Genomic DNA, 20,575 nt, shown 5'->3' with positions numbered 1-20,575 from the left:
CGCGACAATAAGTCTCCTGCCGAAGAGAGAACAGTATGTATACGTCACTGTGCGTTATTGCAGTAGAATATAATAGTCACATTATTGGTTTTTACATCTCACTAACTACTTTTACGGTTTTCGGAGATGCAAGTTTCTCTTCTGCGAATCTACCGACACGACGCTAGCACCTTCAAATACTAATGGACTGAGCCGTCAACTCTGAAGGCTAGTGCTCTACCGCCTGAGCTACTCAACCTAACCTCAGTGATAGTCTACATAGACTTGAAATGCTGCTAAGTTTCAGCCTCATAATATATATTAACCTCTGTCTGTCTTTCTTAGGTCAGCTTTCTAGGATGATGACCCTGCAGAATTCAAGAGGTTGACCCCTCAGATAGGCCACTTTCCAACTCAGGAGAGCGTTGGGTGTTTGTACCAGCCTACGCGATAGCACTTTGCTCCTAATATTTACATTGCGAGTTTTATTACATTCTGTTCATTTGTTTTCCTGTAGACCTGTGTTCGATTGTAGACTTGTCACACTTCTATGAGTTCGCCATTAACACGTAATACTTTTTGTAAGAAATAGGCTGTGAACTTCAACTTCAAGTTTGTCTTATAGAGTGAAGCATGGTAGTTATCTTGCAAGGTCGAGACAGTATGTATTACTTATCAGTAGAGCGAGTAAATATATGAAATTTCATATTCTAAACTATAAAGAATACTGAGGTTGAAACCAGATATCTTTACGTTTTATGCACTCAGCAATAAAAATCCACCAATGAAAAATTTCATATTTCATAATATTTTGATAAAATCATCATAATTTACGAAAATTTTCATATTTATTCATATTCTGGCATTTATGCAATTCTGTATAATTATACATTAAGTAAAAACAGAAAAGGCGTGTCTTTTCATTCGTGTTGTTGTAAGCCGTACATTATGAAATAAATAAGAAAATAAATTACAGAACGATGTTAATTTGTATAAATTTAGTATTAATTCATTCCAATTACGAAATGTAGAATTGAAATAATACTTATTATATCTGTTAACACGGATAACAAAATTTCGTACGTGTGTATGTTTAGTCCTCAGCCCAAAGGCTGGTTGGATCCTCAACAGCTCTGCCATAAGCTGTCATAGATGGCCTAGGCATCACTGAAGAGGCGTACTTGGGAAATGACGAGTGAGGTAGTTTCCCGTTGCTTTCCTCACCGAGCCAGAAGTTGCTATTACATATCAGTCTGCCAAGCCCACTGAAATGTATGCACCAACCGACCATATGAGCAACATTTTCACACCATTCATAGCAGGGACTGTCTGCATAAGGAATGGCATTACTAGCATCACTCATACCTCAGTCACTTTCATTTGTTAAAGCCAAGGATAAAGCTGAGACAAATCAATGAAAGTAACAAAATTGCTCTAGCCCATACCAGAAGACATAGTGCACTGTAAACACTAAGTCCTGCCAGCAAAGGCATAATTTAGTACATATATCAATAAAACTGTATATGCCATGTCATATTAAAACCTATGTCACAACTAAATATTCATGTTCTCTATTTTGAATACAGTTGCGGGTATAAAATCGTATGACATACTATACTTAAAAATAACATACCCTGTTTCAGTATAGATCCCAGTAGCTGAAAGCTTATTAAAGCATACTGAAAATGTAATACACTTTAATCCCGTTTCTTTAAATAAACCTATTAAAATTCATTTAATGTCAAGCAGTATTTCCCTTGATTTCGTATTAACTTGAAAATAGCATGATTCCATGCACAAGTAAAGGCAGCTTTATATGCTAAGTCGTATTGGAAAGCTTCATAGAAACTGAAGAATCAATTCATTGTTTTGAATACATATGCATGTATAAAACTGGATGGCATAATATACTTAAAAACAATATACGTATTGAAGCATATTATAATGTTGCTACTTATATATGAAAATTAAAAGGAAACGTGATTCATTGTGGTACACGCTTGTATGCTTTAATATCATAGCCGACTATAGTTACAAGCCGGAGTTATGTAAGTTTGGCAACGTCCAGTTGAGGCCAGGGTGAAAGCACGGGATCTATCCGTGCATGTTGATGTCTAGTGAACTTCGTCTCGTGTTTCTTTTAATTTTTCACGGATAGGTTCGAGTACATATAACAAGATAAGTAATAGAATAAGCATACGTAGAGCCTATTATCAAAATAATGTGAAGGTTAAGCAGGGCTGAGTAGCTTGGAATTTTCTAAGCCTAGCTCAGTCCGATGGTATTTGAAGGTGCTCACATACGTCAGCCTCGTGTCGGTAGATTTACTGGCACGTTAAAGAACTCCTCCGGGACAGAATTCCGGCATCTCGGCATCTCCCGAAAACCGTAAAAGTAGTCAGTGGGTCGTTAACATGCGGAAAATGCGGTCTAAATTTAGCTTATTAATAAAATGCTTCGTGTATTTGCAGATGCCCAGAAAATGTGTTCCCATGTATCGTAACAACTACAGCATTAAAAAAAGGTTTTGTTACCTCGTTTAGTTTTACTTCAGGCGAGGAATTAAAACAAAAACGGATTTGTTATTTTAAACGGGATATTTGGGAACCTGGAAAGGATGCAGCTGTATGCATAAAACATGTCGCACACGAAAGTTTTTCAACAGGGGATAATATGTGTGATAGTAAAGTCAACGTAACTATACTACTCCTAAACCTAATAAGCTTCTCCCTGATGCATATCCAATTTTCTCAAATTTGCCAAAATATTTGTCATCGAGAAGTGTTAAAAGAAAAGATCCTGAAGGTAGGAGTCTGGAAACATAGAGTAGGGTAAACAAGAAGATGGATGATATGCCAAATGTAACACATTTACTCAAAATTCACCAAGATATGTATGCCACTGTAGGCCTATATGTTATCAGGTATTGGTAAAAGAAATGACATGTTTAGAAGATGGTAAACTATCAAAGAGGTCTCAACTAAATGCATATTTATTAAATTATATAGGAATCACTTCTTGCAGTGTTAGTGTTAAATGTGTACAAATAAATCTATTAAAATGCTTCAGTCTCATAGAGTATCGTGAGGTAAGCATATTTTTAAGGGAACAATTTAACGGAACAATTCGAACTTTGCACTAAAGGGCCGGGCTGAGTGGCTCAGATGGTTGAGGCGCTGGCCTTCTGACCCCATCTTGGCAGGTACGACTCTTGACTCAGTCCGGTAGTACTTAAAGGTGCTAAAATACGTCAGCCTCGTGTCGGTAGATTTACTGGCGCGTAAAAAGAACTCCTGAGGGACTAAATTCCGGCACCTCGGCGTCTCCAAAACCCGTAAAAGTAGTAAGTGGGACGTAAAGCAAATATTATTATTATTATTATTATTATTATTATTATTATTATTATTATTATTATTATTTGCACTAAAAGGAAGAAGAGTTAGGTCCTATTCAAAAAGTTTCGTTTGGAACTGTGAAAGCAAATTATTTACTGTCAAGAAAGTTTCAAAGTTATAACTTAGAAAAAAGGTTTAGTCAGCACTTATACCTTATTGGTTGTAACTACAACGTTACCGCACTTCAAGTCCTAGAAAGTGAGATGAAAATTCGGATTAAGGGTCTTCTAGAGTTGCGGTGGTGGTGGTGGTATGGAAAAGTGAGGTTTGGCTGTAGCCAGTTAGAAACGTCTGATTCCATCAAGACAGATATTATTGGGCTCAATATGGATAAACAAGTTAGACTCACTTTCATCACGTGAATTTTTTTGTGGGCATTTTTAGATGTCAGGGGTAATATGCTGTACATTTCTGGGTATACACTAAGGACAATATCCAGAAGAATAAGCTGTGACACTTGTTTAGGTCTCCTGCACAGTAATGAAACAGGTGGTCTCTATTTTGAAGAACTTCAAGGAGATGGTTAGTGGTGCCATCACATTCTGTTGTGTGTGTCTGCAGAACAGTGGTATACGAAGACTACCTGGATTGTGAACATTATAAAGAATTTTTGTTCTCTCTATCGTGAGGTGCTTTAGGAAGAGATGACAATCAACAGTTCTGGTTTGAACGCCGTAATTGTGGGCGTGACAATAATGGTGCGATGGATTGTTTATTGTGCCTTTGCTGGCGGGACCTAGTGTTAACAGTGCTCTATGTCTTCTGGTATAGGCAAGACCAATTTTGTTACTTTCATTGATCTGTCTCTGTCTTATACTTGGCTTTGACAATATGAAAGTGACCGAGGTATGAGCGATGCTAGTAATGCCCTTCCTTATGCACCCAGTCCCTGCTATGCATGGTGTGAAACAATTGCTCATAGGGTCGGTTGGTGCATGCATTTCAGTAGGCTTGGCAGACTGATATGGAATAGCAACTTCTGGCTCAGTGAGGAAAGCAACGGGAAACTACCTCACTTGTCATTTCCCTAGTACGCCTCTTCAGTGATGCCTAGGCCATCTATGATAGCTGATGGCGGAGCTGTTGAGGATCCAACCAGCCTTCGGGCTGATGACTAAGCATACAGCATACAGATTGTTTATTGTTCATATTTTCCAATGTCGTGCTAAATAAGTGCTGAAAGCAGATGAAGAACACTAGTTATGTCAGCAGTGAGGATAAAACACTAAGCGGAGGAAGCTGTCAACGCTCCACATTAATTGAGCTTCTGAGTATTGTTCATGAAGTGTTTTGTTTTTATTCATGTAAAATATATATTTCTAACTTCAGTGAATGCATTTACTGATGCATGCGTTTCTTAGTGCCATTTTACGAAGAGCGTGCATTAATCATAATCATCGTGTTGGTCTACATGTAGTGAATATGGGTGAAGTCATTCAAAATCGGACACGCCCCCTTTTTTCTCGGCCTCCGCTTGACAGATAGATTCAGCGTAGCCAAACGTACCTTTCGGCTTTAACTGTAGATGGCACTGTTTAATATGCTTCTGGCTGCTGAGTTGGTAACATTGTGAGCCACTCGCGCATCCATTGTTGACGCCTGGCTTACAGTTACTTTCTGCATTGATACTGTGGTTATCGAGTCGTGAAGATGTCGAAAAGAGGAATGGAAGTTTGGCTATCGGAATTTAAGTGCTACGCAAGTGATGAAACAGTCGTCTTCTGCACCTATTGTAAAAAAGAGGTACATACATACATAATCATTATAGACTCTTAAGCCTTCCAGCGTTCAGTCTGCAAGCCTCTGAGAATTTACTAAACGTCGCCACAATCCTCGATTTGCAACTAGTGTTGTGGCCTCATTTAGATCTATACTTCTTATCCTTAAATCGTTAGAAACCGAGTCTAACCATCGTCGTCTTGGTCTCCCTCTAATTCTCTTACCCTCCATAACAGAGTCCATTATTCTCCTAGGTAACCTATCTTCCTCCATTCGCCTCACATGACCCCACCACCGAAGCCGGTTTATGCGTACAGCTTCATCCATCGAGTTCATTCCTAAATTAGCCTTTATCTCCTCATTCCGAGCACACTCCTGCCATTGTTCCCACCCATTTGTACCAACAATCATTCTTGCTACTTTCAGGTCTGTTACTTCTAACTTATAAGATATCCTGAGTCCACCCAGCTTTCGCTCCCGTAAAGCAAAGTTGGTCTGAAAACAGACCGATGTAAAGATAATATTTCATTTATTGAATCATAGATATTCAAAATTATAACCATATATGGCTTACATTATTGGCATTAAATTTGTAAAATGTATTTAGGCGAGTGCTAAAACAAAATTCCAACTACAGCAGCATCAAAAAAGCGCAGTGCATAAGTTTTTTTTTTTTGTCTGAGGCAAAGGACTTCCAAACAGACCTTGCTGGCTAATCAAAAGCCAACAGAGTCAAAAAAACAATTTTCTGAGGATTTATGTCAGGCGCTAATATCATCAAACATCCCAATTAAAAAAATAGAGACTCCTAGTGTTGTTCTGTCTTATTTTATTTAAAACATTATATTAAATGTGTATTTCTTCATTCTTGTTTCACTGTATTAACTATTAGATCTTGTTCCCTTTGTAACAGATATGCGCAATAAATATCAAATATAAAAAACTATTTAAAAATATCAGTAGATAAACTGGATGGTTCTTCCGCCTCCGCAGGGCTCCAAGGGGCCCGCTCCTCCGCCGCCACCCGGGGGCTTCCCAGGGTTCCGCTCCTCCTCCCGCGGGAAATTGGCATTTGTAAACAAAGCCACGTGCTTTTTGGCAGCTGTCATCGACAACAACGCATCGCTAACCTCACTGCTGCCATCTTGACGGGCCTAAACCTTAGTGCTGCCAACTAAACCTCACTAGCGCGATATTTGAATCAGTAAACAAAGTCAAGTGCTTTTTTGACAGCTGTTATCCTCCATCTTATCTTTAATCAAGAGAGCACCGTGCTGCCCTCTTTAGCTACATATCTTTGAAATGTGATGGCAGATAATTTGAAAAATGCTTTTTGGCAGCAGCCATCTTTAATCCACAGAGCACCGTGCTGCCCTCTTTAGCTACATACCTTTGAAATGTGGTGGCGGGTAATTTGAAAAATGCTTTTCGACAAGCTGCCATCTTTAATCAACAGAGCACCGTGCTGCTATCTTTATCGTAGTAGTGGGCAATTCCATCAGCTGTCAACCGCCATCTTTAATTAAAAGAACACGGTGCTGCCCTCTTTAGCTACATATCTTTGAAATGTGGTGCCGGATAATTTGAAAAATGCTTTTTGACAGCAGCCATATTTAATCGACAGAGCACCGTGCTGCCCTCTTTAGCTACATACCTTTGAAATGTGGTGGCGGATAATTTGAAAAATGCTTTTTGACTGCAGCCATCTTTAATCAACAGAGCACCGTGTTGCCCTCTTTAGGTACATATCTTTGAAATCTGGTGGCGGACAATTTGAAAAATTATATTTGACAAGCTGCCATCTTTAATCAAGAGAGCACCGTGCTGCTATCTTTACGGTTACTACCTTACGCACGTAGTAGCGGGTAATTTGAAAAAAGTCTACTTGACAAGCTGCCATCTTTAATCAACAGAGCACTGTGCTGCCCTCTTTAGCTACATACCTTTGAAATGTGGTGGCGGACAATTTGAAAAAAGTATTTTTGACAAGCTGCCATCTTTAATCAACAGAGCACCGTGCTGCTATATTTATCGTAGTAGTGGGCAGTTTCTACGTAACAGCTGTCATCCGCCATCTTGCATCGCTAACCTTAGTGCTGCCCTCTTTAGCTACTTACCTTTGAAATGTAGTAGTGGGCAATTCAGTCAGCTGTCATACGCCATCTTGCATCGCTAACCTTAGTGCTGCACTCTTTAGGTACATACCTTTGAAATGTGGTGGCGGAAAATTTGAAAAGTTCTTTTTGACAGCAGCCATCTTTAATCAACAGAGCACCGTGCTGCTATCTGTACGGCTACTACATCGCTAATTAGCACTTAGAGGCTACTACACAAGATGGCGGTGGCTGTTATAACCTCCTCCTCTAACTCCTCTGTTACGGCATAGCTTTATCGAACAAGTTTAAACATGCATCGGGATAGCTAGAGTAAGCATGTGCTGCAGTGATGACGTCATTGTGCATGTTTAGACTGGATCGTTTTCTTAAAAGTAAGCAGGTGTAAGGAATGCAAGCCGCCTCCTCTACCTCCTCTGTTAAGGCATAGCTTTATCGAACAAGTTTAAACATGCATCGGGATAGCTAGAGTAAGCACGTGCTGCAGTGATGACGTCATTGTGCATGTTTAGACTTGATCGTTTTCTTAAGAGTATGTGTAAGGAATGCAATAAGTACAACATTTTTAATGCGATCAAATATTTATTTACAATGCACTACAACAGTGTTCGTTTTGTTGCTGACAAGGTTCGTATGCTTCTTAACAACGTTTTGCAATATGCTTCTGAAATGCCTCCTGCAACATTCAAATTAAACAAAACATTTAGAAATATATTATACTAAGTATGTTATGCTTTACACAGAAGATTATACACTTCTTGCCTTGTTGTTATTCCTTTTCTGAATCATCATCATCATGAGGTACTAGAGAAAGTTCATTCATACACTGTGTACAGTGTTCAGTCCTCGGATTTGGTCCATCCCAGTCATTATCACCATTTTCTCCTCGATTTTTTTAAATGTCGTTGACAAGTTCTGCATAAAGCTACTTCGATCGACATCTTACTGTGTAGAGGAAGGATGTCCCAAAAATTATGTACGTAAGAGGCAGCGTACGTAGATAAAAATCCTGGTGGTAAGTATTGAATAAGATGTTTTGGCATCGACATTCTTTGTTTATAGAACATCTTAATAGCCTCACTTACTCGTATAAGATAAATAAGATGTTGCGTATGAGTATGCAAACAGCACGCACATTTACAGTTTTGTTCCATAGCGTACGATGTCGAAGCACACACTAATGTTGATGATAAAGAGCTATCCTTACTTATAGTCTCGTAACAATATTCGTTAGCGAATGGTAAGTAACATCACTTATATGAATAAGACAATAGGCTGCTGTGTTAGCAGGAATGTTTTCAGATTTTTTCGAATTCTAAACGAATATCAACTGGAGATTGTTTTATAGATTCTTCATGATAAGAGCATTCTATAACTACAATCGGTGCTTTTTTTAAATTCTTGAGGTGTAAATAGCGGACGATCTTCTTTCTGATAATACGATGATTGAAATTTACAAAACATGTAATAGAGCATCCCAAATTTACTTTTATCAAAGTTAATGTCTATTTTTTCGTAGGGATACGTAATTCCGTTGAGATATAGTCTAACGTGTCTTAATTTACAGTGATTAAACAGTGAGCTACCTTTTTCGTGATTGAATTTACGATTGGTTTGAAATCCAAAAATAATATACAAGGGCTTCTCACTAAAACGTGATGTTTTAACAGCCCAGCTATGCTTGTTTGTAGGTGGTAACACAGGATATTCATGCAGTTCCCAACTTCGAAAACGTATAGGTAATGGTGTATCATTTTCTACATTCTTGAGCAATCGAAGTTTTTCACGATCAGATAAGGTTACATGTGGAATCCTCCACAGTATACGATGAAGTGTAATTTTCGATTCCACTGGTGTTTCTGCTGCTTTAAGAGAATTGTAATCACTTCGATCACGGATTAGAATAAGCTCTTGTTTTGCGTTGATTATAATACGTGTAAAGTCTTCTGCGAAGCCAAAAATATGTTTCAGTGATAACATACCCGTAAAAGTTCCATACTCATTAATCATCCAGTTGTTTGTAGCTTTTGGACACCATCCTGCCATTAGCAAAAGATTACCTTCTTCATCACAGAAAGAAGGGTATAGTTTCATTGCACTTGTAATACCAACATTCTTCGTTCGATCTATTTCAACATTATTTACTTCATATCGCGCTTTAGAAAGGAGAAAAGCTAGAGCATGGTTGTTTAGTTGTGATGTGCTCGGTCCACTTCCATCCGACTTTTCTAGTCGTCCTTCAATATAGAGGTAGCTTTCGTGTGGTAAGGTGTATACATCTTGCTGATTAATAATAAAATGAATTTCATCATTGTTATTTAATCCAAACGTAAAAGGTTGATAGGAATGAAGCTCACTTCGTACTACACCTTCACGAGTTTCTACTGTATTCGTAATGTCTAGCATTTCTTCCATTCTGCTGTAGTAGCGTATATCGTAAATCTTGGAGTATCTGCTTATGGGTATCTGTTAACTCGATGAGTCTCTGCACACATGTAGTGTGTCTTCAGAATGTACAATGTTTTTCATACTGGTTTGAGATGAAGTTTGTAAGCTACGTACGCGTGCCGATCTAAATGAATAAGCTGATTATGTTTATTTACAAGTCTAAGAGTAATGTTGCTAATGTGTTTTACAGACACAGGATGATAAAGAACTACTGCTGGTTTCTCACAAATAGTATATCCACGTTCCTCTGTAACAATAAAGTCGTGCAGGACGTGCGAAGTTTGTAGGTTACTATTAAAGTCTGTAATAATATTACAAGTAATGTTCACATGATAATCATCGAAGAGTGTTATAGGTTGATCAGACTCGTAACGTACGTTCGGTAGGAGCTCCCTTGATTAAAATCCAAGCAATGGTCCAATCGAATCAAGTTGTGATTTGAAGTCAATCTTAAATGATGATTCAATAACACATTTATGTGTAATGTTGCTTATAGTGATTGAGAACTTGTAATTATGATTACTAAAACTATCTTCTCCAAACTGTTCAATTAACTTACTTTCAATATAGTCATGAATATCGTCTACTGAATAACTACCTGAGGGTAGTGTTAGATCATACTCATCGTAATAGAACTTGTTTACACCATTACGCACATTATAGATTTTATTGTACCTTTCAAACGATACTAGTCCAAGATTATGCGGCTGATAGGCAAGTTCGATTGGCGGATTAAAATAAACGGTTGTTTCAGGTCCTTCTCCACATACAGCAAACGTTCTTTCACTGTTAATTATCACGTAGACCCTAATGCTCTTTCTCTACTGTCTGGGTTTGATATAAGAAGATAAGACATAATCGTCCGCACATGCGTGTATTAAGGTTTCGCACACGGTTTTTATTGTAAACAATATCCGCACTGCTTCCGAAATAACGTATGAGCTCAAAAGGAGGAGGTAATTCTCCATAGCTATCAAAATACCATACTTTAGATTTACGTTTTACATAAGCAACGTAATGAGTTCCAGGTCCACGACTGTTGTCCAAGTTAATTACGGCACTTCCACGTTCACGTGGGCGCGCTGGTAATTGATCGCGCATATACACACCTCGAAAATAATGAATTCCTAGTTGTTTGGCAAACGTAAAAACTTCATCCTGCTTTAGAGCTCGATGTGGCAGTGCATTCAGTAGACGTTTTTTGGAGAAATGTAGATACCAAGCCCTTTCTTGTATGGCGCTAGCTTCATGTGCTCATCTTTGCCTCGTAATGCAATTGCCTCCATCGTCTTGTTATGACGTTCACTCCCTTTCACTGTTGTTTCGCTTCTTCTACAACTTTAACAACTAGCACCACCCAGCAATGACCTTAAAGCTGCTAGGCCAGCAAACAGCGCAGGAAGAAATCCTCCTCGTTTTGGTACAGGAATAATTCGTGCACGTCTACTAAATATTGCTCTGCACTTTGGAGAAATTCTCGCTCTTGCTGCGCGTAATGCCTTAGTAATAGCTACACGAGGATTGTATTCCCCTCGAATAGCTTTTTGCGCAGCCTTTATAACATCTTTCCATCCAACAGTTTTTGCTTTCTTCTTCTACATGTCGTTTGGATACCGTTGTTTCACCATGCTGTACACGACTTTACTGGTCAAGAGCAAATCATAAACTAACCGTTACCTCTTGTTTCGTTTAATATATATATACTAGCTGATGTACCCGTGCTTCGCTACGGGATTCTCAGAAAGACTGACTTGGTGCTTTTCCTAACTGAATTCAACATAGGTCATTACGAATACGTCAGTAGGAATGTGGCGATTGAAAGCAATGTTATCATATAAAATACTCGATCAAATGAAAAACCGCACACTTTCTCACTTTCAACGAACAGTACTACGGTGCCGATCTAAGAGTCCAAAGTTCCAGAGCTGGAATAACCAGGTCGCAGACTGCCGTGAACACTCCTCTGTCATTGTTCCGTTAAATATGCACACTACTCATTCCAATCTGTGCCTCAGAGTAGGGATTGAATAGCTCGAATACTATGATGAACCAGTGTGTTACGTACCAGATATATCATAAAATGTATGAACCAGAGGAATAGCATGCTAAAGAAGAAAGTTTACTCCCCAGCTACTTCCCGCCAATATACAGGCAGGCTGTTTCAGTCGGTACGACCAGGCGAGTTGCCCGTGTGGTTAGGGGCGCAGAGCTGTGAGCTTGCATCCGGGAGATAGTGGATTCGAACCCTACTGCCGGCAACCCTGAAGATGGTATTCCGTGGTTTCCCATTTTCACACCAGCCACACCAGGCTGTATCTTAAAGCCAAGGCCGCTTCCTTCACACCACTATTCATTTTCTATCCCATCGTCGCCTTAAGACCTACCTGTGTCGGTGCGACGTCAAGCAAATTAAAAAAAAAACCTCGGTACATTTCAGGCCTTCCCCTAAACTACCATTTCACTTAGTAAGAATAATATTATTGATAGCCCAGATTATAGCGACCTATTCCCCGACTTTGAATACCAATTTTCATGAAGATAAGACCACTAATAAAATAAATATGTGACAATTAAATTTTAGGCCTTCCCCTAAACTACCATTTTTCTCAGCATGTATAGCCTATATTGTAGCGACTTATTTCCCATCTTTGTCTAGCGATTTTCATTAAGACACGACCACTAATAACATAAATATTTGATAATTAAATTTCAGGCCTTCCCCTAAATTACCATTTCACTCTGCGTGATTAAAATCATTTATAGCCTAGATTGTAGCGGTTCATCACCCGACTTTACATTCCGATTTCCATTAAATTCTCTTCAGCCGTTTTCTCGTGATGCGTTTACAGACAGACAGACAGACAGACAGACAGACAGACAGACAGACAGACAGACAGACAGACAGACAGACAGACAGACAGACAGACAGACAGACAGACAGACAGACAGACAGACAGACAGACAGACAGACAGACAGACAGACAGACAGACAGACAGACAGACAGACAGACAGACAGACAGACAGACAGACAGACAGACAGACAGACAGACAGACAGACAGACAGACAGACAGACAGACAGACAGACAGACAGACAGACAGACAGACAGACAGACAGACAGACAGACAGACAGACAGACAGACAGACAGACAGACAGACAGACAGACAGACAGACAGACAGACAGACAGACAGACAGACAGACAGACAGACAGACAGACAGACAGACAGACAGACAGACAGACAGACAGACAGACAGACAGACAGACAGACAGACAGACAGACAGACAGACAGACAGACAGACAGACAGACAGACAGACAGACAGACAGACAGACAGACAGACAGACAGACAGACAGACAGACAGACAGACAGACAGACAGACAGACAGACAGACAGACAGACAGACAGACAGACAGACAGACAGACAGACAGACAGACAGACAGACAGACAGACAGACAGACAGACAGACAGACAGACAGACAGACAGACAGACAGACAGACAGACAGACAGACAGACAGACAGACAGACAGACAGACAGACAGACAGACAGACAGACAGACAGACAGACAGACAGACAGACAGACAGACAGACAGACAGACAGACAGACAGACAGACAGACAGACAGACAGACAGACAGACAGACAGACAGACAGACAGACAGACAGACAGACAGACAGACAGACAGACAGACAGACAGACAGACAGACAGACAGACAGACAGACAGACAGACAGACAGACAGACAGACAGACAGACAGACAGACAGACAGACAGACAGACAGACAGACAGACAGACAGACAGACAGACAGACAGACAGACAGACAGACAGACAGACAGACAGACAGACAGACAGACAGACAGACAGACAGACAGACAGACAGACAGACAGACAGACAGACAGACAGACAGACAGACAGACAGACAGACAGACAGACAGACAGACAGACAGACAGACAGACAGACAGACAGACAGACAGACAGACAGACAGACAGACAGACAGACAGACAGACAGACAGACAGACAGACAGACAGACAGACAGACAGACAGACAGACAGACAGACAGACAGACAGACAGACAGACAGACAGACAGACAGACAGACAGACAGACAGACAGACAGACAGACAGACAGACAGACAGACAGACAGACAGACAGACAGACAGACAGACAGACAGACAGACAGACAGACAGACAGACAGACAGACAGACAGACAGACAGACAGACAGACAGACAGACAGACAGACAGACAGACAGACAGACAGACAGACAGACAGACAGACAGACAGACAGACAGACAGACAGACAGACAGACAGACAGACAGACAGACAGACAGACAGACAGACAGACAGACAGACAGACAGACAGACAGACAGACAGACAGACAGACAGACAGACAGACAGACAGACAGACAGACAGACAGACAGACAGACAGACAGACAGACAGACAGACAGACAGACAGACAGACAGACAGACAGACAGACAGACAGACAGACAGACAGACAGACAGACAGACAGACAGACAGACAGACAGACAGACAGACAGACAGACAGACAGACAGACAGACAGACAGACAGACAGACAGACAGACAGACAGACAGACAGACAGACAGACAGACAGACAGACAGACAGACAGACAGACAGACAGACAGACAGACAGACAGACAGACAGACAGACAGACAGACAGACAGACAGACAGACAGACAGACAGACAGACAGACAGACAGACAGACAGACAGACAGACAGACAGACAGACAGACAGACAGACAGACAGACAGACAGACAGACAGACAGACAGACAGACAGACAGACAGACAGACAGACAGACAGACAGACAGACAGACAGACAGACAGACAGACAGACAGACAGACAGACAGACAGACAGACAGACAGACAGACAGACAGACAGACAGACAGACAGACAGACAGACAGACAGACAGACAGACAGACAGACAGACAGACAGACAGACAGACAGACAGACAGACAGACAGACAGACAGACAGACAGACAGACAGACAGACAGACAGACAGACAGACAGACAGACAGACAGACAGACAGACAGACAGACAGACAGACAGACAGACAGACAGACAGACAGACAGACAGACAGACAGACAGACAGACAGACAGACAGACAGACAGACAGACAGACAGACAGACAGACAGACAGACAGACAGACAGACAGACAGACAGACAGACAGACAGACAGACAGACAGACAGACAGACAGACAGACAGACAGACAGACAGACAGACAGACAGACAGACAGACAGACAGACAGACAGACAGACAGACAGACAGACAGACAGACAGACAGACAGACAGACAGACAGACAGACAGACAGACAGACAGACAGACAGACAGACAGACAGACAGACAGACAGACAGACAGACAGACAGACAGACAGACAGACAGACAGACAGACAGACAGACAGACAGACAGACAGACAGACAGACAGACAGACAGACAGACAGACAGACAGACAGACAGACAGACAGACAGACAGACAGACAGACAGACAGACAGACAGACAGACAGACAGACAGACAGACAGACAGACAGACAGACAGACAGACAGACAGACAGACAGACAGACAGACAGACAGACAGACAGACAGACAGACAGACAGACAGACAGACAGACAGACAGACAGACAGACAGACAGACAGACAGACAGACTGACTGACTTTACGGCAAAGTAAAAAATGCATTTTCTTCTTACTGTGGGCATGATCGATACAGAAATACCATTTTCAAATTCTGAGCAATGTACAGACAAAACTCTTATTATATATAGATTACTATTACCTACTTCATGATTTAGGCTAGTTATGAAGATTATAAAGCAGCAAGACACACTACCTGTTACCGACATTGTACCACATCTCTTACCTAGTTCTCTTTTTTTTTTGCTAGGGGCTTTACGTCGCAGCGACACAGATACGTCTTATGGCGACGATGGGATAGGAAAGGCTTAGGAGTTGGAAGGAAGTGGCTGTGGCCTTAATTAAGGTACAGCCCCAGCATTTGCCTCGTGTGAAAATGGGAAACCACGGAAAACCATTTTCAGGGCTGCCGATAGTGGGATTCGAACCTACTATCTCCCGGATGCAAGCTCACAGCCGCGCGCCACTACGCGCACGGCCAACTCGCCCGGTTACCTAGTTCTAGTAAAACTGCAAGAAAACGTCATGGAACATTGTTTCCTTTTACTGTTCGATGTATTATATCAGGCCCATTTGAATGCAGGAAAACAAATGTTTTACTTACATTTATTACTTCTGTAAATGGTATACGCTTCGAGAATATTTACGTTTTTGCAAAGTCACTCTATCAACCGCTATATACTATTCTACAAACTGTAATGCACGATCTAGTTATAGATGGAATAAGATATTTTAAATTTAATTCGCATGAGCAAGTACCATCACCAGACGATGTCCTTCCTAATTCTCTTATGATCTTTGATGATGTCGCAACAGAACAGCAAAACGTTATTCGTGCATTCTTTAGTATGGGACGGCATAAATATGTTGATTGCATCTATTTGTGTCAAACATATTCTCGTGTGCCTAAGCAGTTGATACGCGACAACGCAAATGTTATTGTGCTTTTTCGGCAAGATGAGCGCAACATGCGACATGTGTATAACCACCATGTTAACACTGATATGACATTCGATGACTTTAAACGTATGTGTGCTAAATGTTGGTCATTACACCGTTACAGCCTTTTAGTTATTGATAAAGAAAGTGATGTTCAGCACGGACGGTATCGCATGGGTTTCGATCATTTTATATGCATTAACACAGAATTACAGTAACTACTTTATTAAAAACCATCATGATGTTAACATCTAGCAAGGAGATTACAAAACATATCATCCAAGCTCGAAACAATATTCGACGGAAATTTAAAGAGCTTAAACGTATTCAAGCATACACGGATTTATTTTTAAAAGCACAACTAAGTACACCATTCAAAGAAATTTTTAATTCTACTTCATTACCGCAGTCTACTTCAAGTTTTGGTTCTATGCAAACATCATACAATAAAGAGAAGCATGAAGAAGAAGGAAAGCATGAACAAGATACGGAAGAGAAGAAGCAAGATGTAGATCAAGAAGAGGAAGACGAGGATAAGGAAGAAGAACTTAATGATACATCACCATCTAAGCGTGTTGAGTTTTTAACTACAGAAGTTATTGCTGAAACACCTACTACATCGACGCAAGATCTACCATCTTTGTCTGATGTTATGATAACACCAGAGTATCGCAATCAGTTTAGAACTTTTATTCAGGATACCTATGGATCTCTCTTTGCACCTTATATAGAAAAACTTTTTACAAGACAAACTGACACTACCTACGGTATTCGCTACGAAGATGACTGTTTCTGGATAGAAAATTCAAATGTTAAGATTAATAACAACAGACTTATTGTAAAAGGAGTTGCCTATAAACCTGCGAAGTACTCTTAGAACTTCTTTTCTCACGAATACCTGACAAGGATATAATTTTACAAGATGATCTTGAAATATATAAAGCAATAATTTTTGCTACTGACGCAACACGACGTAATTACAAGAGAACAGAAGCTGTAAATGCAAATAAGAGTTACAAGTATCGTGAGTTTATTTCTAAGCTGTTTCCGACTGCACGTATTCTTGATGTTATCTACCAGCTTTTGTTGCCGTATGTGGATGTAAGATACTGGAATGACCCAAACTTACTAGTTGAACGATTAGAACTTCCCGTGGGTTCTTAAACAGCAGCTCAAGTTAAAGAAGCATTTAAACATATTGTTGAAGAATCGAAACGCTGCCCAAGACTTCTTCAAACTGATCAAGGTAAAGAGTTTTACAACAAGGATTTTCCTTCTTGCCTCAAGTTACTTGGCATTCAACACTACTCTACGTTCAGCAATCCCAAGGAAAGTGTTGTAGAACCCTTTAATCGTACACTCAAAACAATGATGTGGCGAGAATTTACAGCACAAGGTTCATATCGTTGGATTGATCCTGCTATCTAGACTTTTATCTACCTACAACGATACACCTCATCGCACTATCGGAACAAAGCCACGTCTTGTTACAAGGAATACCCCCCGTATAGATGCTATTCATCTTGTAATTAAAACAGCTGATCCACGTCGCCATCGCTTTAAAGGTGATTTTGTTCGCATCAGCAAGCACAAGTCTATCTTTGCAAAAGGATACACACCTAACTGGAGCACTGAAATTTTTCAAATCAGAAGTGTTAAGCTTACTAATCCAGTTACGTATTTACTTCACGATCTCAGAGGACAGCCTATTGAAGGAGGATTCTACATCGAAGACCTGCAGAAACAAAATATCCTGATCACTATTTAGTTGAACGTGTTATTCGACGTCTTGGGAATAAACTGTATGTTAAATGGCTTGGTTTTAATAACAGCTTTAATTCCTGGATTAATAAAGAGGATGTACTTTAAATCTTGTGTGTGTTTTTTAATCCTCTACCTCTCCTTTCTTCTAAGTCACTAGGACATGCTGTAGGATTAAACAACACCTGTTATATGTTTTGACAATTCATATTTATTTTAGAAAATATATACATTTTTATCCTTTGTTTATTTTACTGTCTTTGTCACTCAGTTTTCGTTTTATCGCACTAACAAGTGCTGCTATCTTCTGAGCAGCTGAAGCACTAGGTAATAACACACACACACAGCATAACTTTACGAAGCAGATTTTTGTCTGCTACACGTCTTAGTTTAGGATTGTTTTGTCGACATACTCTTTGCATGCAGCATGTAACTACGTGTCAGGTGAACGTGTTCTAGGGCCGCGGGGAAGGTGAAGCTCGAAGAAAGGAAGATCAATCACTTTATTGATGAGCCCATGCCCAACATGCTTCCTCATCTTTTTCCCAGCACGTTTCTTCACCTTTTCCTTGTTTACTCTCTTTGCAGCCATGATAAGTGTTTATAAGCGAAGACAACTCGTTAGTTTTAGGTCCGTGATACAGTTTAATTAGTTGACATGTACGGCACTGTCTCACAGAAGGTGGTCTACCTAAACTCACGTGTTCATGATGTAAACTACACGATTGAAGCTCTGACAAAACAGGATCTTGAGTCCACTCACGAGGCACCTTATACCAAATCTTCTTTATAGCATTCGCAGCTACATTAACCAAAAATACTTTTGGTAATGCATTTAACTCTTCTTCAGTAAAAGTGTTTAGTTTCTTTTTGCATGCTTAAAACTTTACGATTGCCCTTTCAACTGCGTTACACTTAGTATCTGTTAGAAATGGCATAATGTATTTACTCTACAAATGTTTCTTTTACACTAAGGTTATTTCGACACTGCAGTTTACATATGTTGTTCACTTCCCGGCATGCACTGGAACACAACCAATCAAAGAGCATGCATACATGTTGTAAAGACTGTTTACTTGTTTCTCTACTATGCACCTTCGGAAGAGTTTTAAATGATGCACACCCCAATTCATGCATGTCGATAATTTCACACGATGATGGTAGATAATCACGCAACCATTCTTTCTTTTCACAATCCTTTAAAAGAACAAGATCTTATCTTGACAAATGTGCATTCATCATTAAAGATAGAAAATGATAAGGTATTCCTTTTTCTTCCCACTTCAAACCTAAATTGTTTTCGATCCAGTGAGTCTGCTGTTTATCTGCATCTGTTTGCAAACAGTAAGGGTAACGTGGGCTAAATACTAAACTAACAAGTTCTGGTGCCCCCAACACACCTCAATCTAAAACAGGCACCTCTTTAAACACAAATTTGCTGCCGTTTACTTTAAAGCCTTGTACATCAACTATTTTTTTTTTTTGCTAGGGGCTTTACGTCGCACCGACACAGATAGGTCTTATGGCGACGATGGGACAGGAAAGGCCTAGGAGTTGGAAGGAAGCGGCCGTGGCCTTCATTAAGGTACTGCCCCAGCATTTGCTTGGTGTGAAAATGGGAAACCACGGAAAACCATTTTCAGGGCTGCCGATAGTGGGATTCGAACCTACTATCTCCCGGATGCAAGCTCACAGCCGCGCGCCTCTACGCGCACGGCCAACTCGCCCGGTACATCAACTATTAATGTTTTCTTCATGTTTGCGCTCCACTCTCTATCACTGTATCTCGAAGACTAAAGCTTTTAGTCAGCGAACAGGTTTAAACATTCACACCTATAATAACGTCATCACTGCAGCACATGCACACTCTTGCTTTCGTGGTGCATACTTCTTGCATTCCTTACACCTACTTACTCTTAAGAAAAGGATCAAGTCTAAATATGCAAAATGGCGCCATCACTGCAGCACGTGCTTACTCTAGCTATCCCGATGCATGTTTAAACTTGTTCGATAAAGCTATGCCTTAACAGAGGAGTTAGAGGAGGAGGCTATAACAGCCACCGCCATCTTGTGTAGTAGCCTCTAAGTGCTAATTAGCGATGTAGTAGTCGTAAAGATAGCAGCACGGTGCTCTGTTGATTAAAGATGGCTGCTGTCAAGTAGAATTTTTCAAATTATCCACCACCACATTTCAAAGGTAAGTACCTAAAGAGTGCAGCACTAAAGTTAGCGATGCAAGATGGCGGATAACAGCTGACGGAATTGCCCATTACTACATTTCAAAGGTAAGTAGCTAAAGAGGGCAGCACGGTAATCTGTTGATTAAAGATGGCAGCTTCTCGAAAATCATTTTTCAAATTATCCGCCACCACATTTCAAAGGCATGTACCTAAAGAGGGCAGCACGGTGCTGTGTCGATTAAAGATGGCTGCTGTCAAAAAGCATTTTTCAAATTATCCGCCGCCGCATATCAAAGATATGTAGCTAAAGAGGGCAGCGCGGTGCTCTCGTGATTAAAGATGGAGGATAACAGC

Source organism: Anabrus simplex, chromosome 2 (genome assembly GCF_040414725.1).
Source record: "Anabrus simplex isolate iqAnaSimp1 chromosome 2, ASM4041472v1, whole genome shotgun sequence".
In the NCBI taxonomy this organism is placed as follows: Eukaryota; Metazoa; Arthropoda; class Insecta; order Orthoptera; family Tettigoniidae; genus Anabrus; species Anabrus simplex.
This window is presented reverse-complemented; position numbering follows the sequence as displayed.